General features: G+C 33.3%; 1 pseudogene; it reads right to left on the bottom strand.

The window, feature by feature from the left end:
- Positions 1-733: 733 nt before the first annotated feature.
- On the bottom strand, positions 734-3,457 carry LOC116098484 (annotated as a pseudogene).
- Between the last annotated feature and the right edge of the window lie 1,791 nt (positions 3,458-5,248).

Below are 5,248 nucleotides of genomic sequence, written 5' to 3' on the forward strand. Positions count from 1 at the left end.
TAGTTTGGGATTGCTCAGCACAGGACTGGAAGGAAAGGTTCTTTCCTTCCAGTTCTGCCTCCCCAGCCATAGCTTCCAGGTTGAGCAAAATCGGAAAGGACAACACTGTTTCAGCACATCAGATTAATGGGAAACTCAGCATACAGAATTTCACCAATGATAGCAGAAAATACTATTGTACAGAAGAGAAACCTTATTCTAACTTGACTTTAACTCTTTACAATCATATATCTAGCTACCCTTTATCAGAAAGAAAGACCGACAGGGAACAATAGAGATGCCTTTGGAAATTATCATAGCCAAAACAGATTTCAAGTATTAGGAAATTTATTTAAATCACCTTCTTTTTGATTCTCTTAGTTTTAAAATGAACATGAGGCAAATGTAAATGATTTATCAATGAGTAATGTGTAATTTATGATCCAGAATGAATGTCAGAATTATTAACAGATCATAAAACTTCTACTAGATACTTGAACACAGTCTGTTCCACATCCTTAAATAAGGGCTATTAAAATGAAAGTACTAAGCACCCTTAATATCCCCAAATTCAAATGCAATATAATTTTAAGTGTTTCCATTTTTTGAATTCCTACATCATTTTGTATCCCACTTAGTATTTTTATGGATATTCTTTCTGCTCATTTCTATGTATTTACCTTAGATAATTTGTTATTGCTGTATTGTTTTTTTCCATAGGTATATAAACTATTAACTGCCAAGGCCCAGAGACTCATTTCTTTTTGGATACACCCACAGTACGGCCCCTGCGGACAGTGGTCTTGGTATGCTGATCAGGGACATGAAGGCCCCAGAAGTGTTGCAGATCCAGATGGGCTCGAATCTTCTTCAGCCGCTCCAGGTCCTCACGTAGATTGTTGTCTAAGCCATTGGCCAGCACCTGGCTGTACTTCCCATCCTTCACATCCTTCTTCTGTTCAAGAACCAGTGTTTCATCTTGTATTGTCGTGGGTTCTGCATGATGGTGATCACACGTTCCACTTCATCCTCTGTGAGCTCTCCAGCCCTCTTGGTGAGGTCAATGTCTGCTTTGTAATTTGTAATTTGTAAATTGTAGTAGAATTTCCAAAAAACAATAGAAAGCAAATGGATCTCTTAGCTCCTCCCCATTGCAATACACTGTGTATCATTGATGCAAACTGGAAAATATGATAAAATTAAATATGAAGAAGCAAGTAAAAGAATAAATGCAATTTATAAATTTTGTTTCTTTCAGGATTGTTCCTTATATGATGGGTTTCCATTCTCAAATATCTAGATAAAATAAAAAATAGTGATATCATTTATAACAAACATCCATTCTTCGAAACTCACAAATGATTTAAAAGTTATATACAATATTGAATAAACTATCTCAGTAAATATCAGTTCCCCTTTAAGAAGCCTTTAACTGAAGAAGTTTATGCATCATTAACCTTACTGTAAAGCTTCCTAGGGCTGCTGTGGTAATTCTGTTTACAGAAAGCAATAGGGGTTTGGTTTTGTTTCTTTACAGAATTAACAGCCTCACTAATGACTGGAAAACCATTCTTGCTGCATGTGAGTGTGGATGTTTTAAAACAAAAGCAATTGCTACTGCAGCAGCTCAGAAAAAAAAATTTTTTTTTGTACATTAGTACCACTTTGGGATCTTTAAAACTTTAGGTCCTCAGTTCTACCCCCTTCCCTCCTAGGCTACTGGACTCATAACCCAACCAAAATTAATTAAGTTATTATCTCAAGGGGTGAGGATACAGACACATGCATATGTTTCCTATTCATTTTTATTGAAGCTGAATTTAGGCACATTCAGAAACTACCAATGGCTTGACATATGGTTCAGATTTCATGGCTTATATTAGTAGTAAGAGCAGGCACTCTGCATCAATTTTAACTTTCCACTAAGCCCTGTTAAAACTTTATTTGCATGCCTACTGGAATTGCTCAGGAGAAAAAAATTATCTCTGGAAATCCTGATTTATATATTTATTATTCTTGTGCTATTACTTTCCCAAGTGGCAGGAGTATATTTATCTGTCATGAAAATAGCAACATTTGGATCCACAGTTCAATAGCACATTTTTAACCATTTAGCCTCATGATATATTATTATATGAGTAAACTCAATAATAGCAGCAACCAGCCTAGCTTATAGTGTTATAAAAACTGATAATCAGAATATTCTTAAAAAATATCAAGATGTGTACATCTCTAAGGACTTCAAGTTATGTTTATTAAAATGATATAAGTTGACTTATCATAATTGTTATAACAACCTTGTACCTCCCCCTCACATTTTTTGTGTATTATATGCATGTGTATGTATGCACAGGTTTGCAAGAGTTAGGATGTATGTATGTGTATGTGTGAACACATGCACATGAAGACTCAAGGTTTATGTTAGGAGTCATCTTTGTTAATACTTATAACTTATTCATTGAGGCAGGATCTCTCACTGAAACCCGTAATTTATTGATGAGTCTAATCTTAGCTGGTTTGCTCTTGAGATCACCTCTCTCAGTGTTTCAAGATTATAATTATACCTGAGAAGCCATATCTACATAAATGCTATTTACATGAATTTCTAGGATCTGAACTCTGTTCCACACACATGCATGACATGCTTGAAATTCTTAGCTCTTTCAACAGTCCAACCTATGGATATCAATTTATAATTGTCTCTTAATTTAAATGTTATCTATTACTAAAAGATGAAAGTGTTTAGATTTCAATGATTTATAGATAATATTTGGTTTGTAATTCATATCTGTTCTCATGAGAGTTAGGCTCATCCTATCTTTAACTCATTCTGTCAAACCTTTCTCTGACTCTTGATTTGGTCCCTCAACTGGACTTTGTTTTCAAACATGGCTGCTTCCTTTTACAAACTAAGTTTACCTACATTCTTTGGGGGTTCTTTAAGATATGTACTAATAGCATATCTGCATTCTAGCCAGAAGGATGAAATGAGTGTCATTTCATCTAGATCACACAGACCTAGGTCTTTGGATGTGATCCCTTGTCAGAGTTACCATGTTGCTGGATTAAAACTGTTCTACAGATATCTCTAGGTGTGTCTTGAAGAGGATTATGACTACACTTTTTCTTGAGAGGAACACACCTGTTCTTCAGAGTTTCCTCACTGGCTCCCTCTTTAGTTTTGGTGGACAGAGTAGGTCTGTGACTCCTATCTCACTGTAAGGGTATGTTTGCTGTATAGAATCATATCACATACGCTAACAGTCTCCAGGGATCACAGTGTCAGCACATCAACACTTATATTCTTTACACTGAACTCCAAAACTTCTCGTGCTCTCAGAGATTCTGATCTTTTGATCCAGGTCAGTTTGCCCATTTTTAGGTGATTTGTGGTTTCACTCTCATGAGAGGTCTTAATAAAGATGAAAAACTGCATCAGCTTCCCAAGGAACTGTGACAATACACAATGGCCATCCATCTTCATCTCTGAGTTCACTGATTTGTCATACCTCAGTGTTTGTTCCTTAAAAAGAAGGCAAGGATATTTACAAATAACTTCCTTTGAAAATATTTTGTATGAACAGAAATTATTTTCATATACTGAGAAATGTATTTAATTTCCTATGCATTGAATAAAATAAAGATAAATTGTGCTCTGGTATATTATATGTTTATATTCTTTCTCTGGTGATAACTCATCTCCACCTTCCAAGACAAAAATTATGTGGTCAGTCTCATTCACTCATCATTTAAGAGGGTTTCTGAGGATCTGAACACTTAATGCAACAGGTCAAGCTGTTGACAACAAGAAAACCAAGAATAACAAGAACAAGAACAACAAGAACAACAACAACAATACACAGAGACTGATAAACAGAGAAACAGAGAGATGCATAAGAGAGATGGAGAGAAACAGAGATAATTTCTTATATTACTTATGAAAAAATTAAATGCTGGAACTATAGAGTTCATTAAAACTTCATTAGTATCTAGAGCCAGGGAAGTAAGTATGTAGTAAAAAAATATGTATATTTTCAAAGTATAAAATATGCAATCATACTGTTTTCAGGAAACGGAAGAAAATGGGGATAATCACATTAAAATTAACCCTGTCTCACAAAAACAGATAACATATATTTTCTCCCATTTATGGTTCCTCAATTTTCTTTAGACACATAAGATTAGGTATGTGTCTTTGGCATGAAGGTAGATGGAAAATTTTCTAGATTAATAAGGGAACTACTTGAAATGGGGATGAATGAGGAAGTAGGTAGCTGGTAGAGAAAAATGCTCAGCATACAATATGTACTCGTGTGAAATAAAATGAAAAACAACCCCACCAATAAGATGAATTTATACCATATTAGAAGATGACAAAATAGAAAATTTTCAGCAGAAATTGTAATATCAGAAAAAAATTCAAAGTTGAGATGGTATTTAAAATGAAACTTAGAGATTATATGTGCATAATTTCACTGACAAAGTCAATGTCCAATTGTTGAAAACATATTTTTCAATCATACTGTTCTTGATTGCTTACCTTAAATAGATCTATAAGAAGTAACAGGTTTAGGTAAACAAAATTAAGCTCAATTAAAATGACATTTCCAGATAGAACAATGCCTATGGTCACTTATCTTTATCACTTAAAAATAATTTATAATAAAAATTAACTGTTGTACAGGAACAATTGACTAAAATGCTCATTGTTCATTAAACATGTTAAAATTTTAGTTATATTACTGTGTCTTCTAAAATTATTTCTTCTGTTTTAATTGAACTGCTGCCCAGTATATTATCAAATATATCTGTAGTTGTGTCTGATTCTTTAGAATACAAAAGCTTAATATTTCTGTGTGATTTTTTTACAGAAATTAAAGTAAATTTGAGGTTGACAAACCAATGCATTTTCATAAATATGATGACATAACAATAAGAAACTTGAATTTTTGGAAAGTTTATTTTAGATGGGAACTATACTAAGATGTTTAAATAAATGCTCTTTTCTGATATATACATAGCCCTTGGATGATAGAGAGTATAATACTTGGCATTACATTTGCAGATAAATAGATGGAAGAACCAAAGCAATGTCATTTCCCAAGTCATAGGTAGTAAATGGCTGAGTTCCAGATAAGACAGCAAAAATTCTATGAATTATTATTAACTTATTATTCTGTCTTATTTCTGGCCAATATACAATATCCCTATTAAATTAAATGATTCCTCACACTAATTTTTATACTCTTACTGGTTTAATGAATTAAAT

Source organism: Mastomys coucha, unplaced genomic scaffold, assembly GCF_008632895.1.
Source record: "Mastomys coucha isolate ucsf_1 unplaced genomic scaffold, UCSF_Mcou_1 pScaffold20, whole genome shotgun sequence".
In the NCBI taxonomy this organism is placed as follows: domain Eukaryota; kingdom Metazoa; phylum Chordata; class Mammalia; order Rodentia; family Muridae; genus Mastomys; species Mastomys coucha.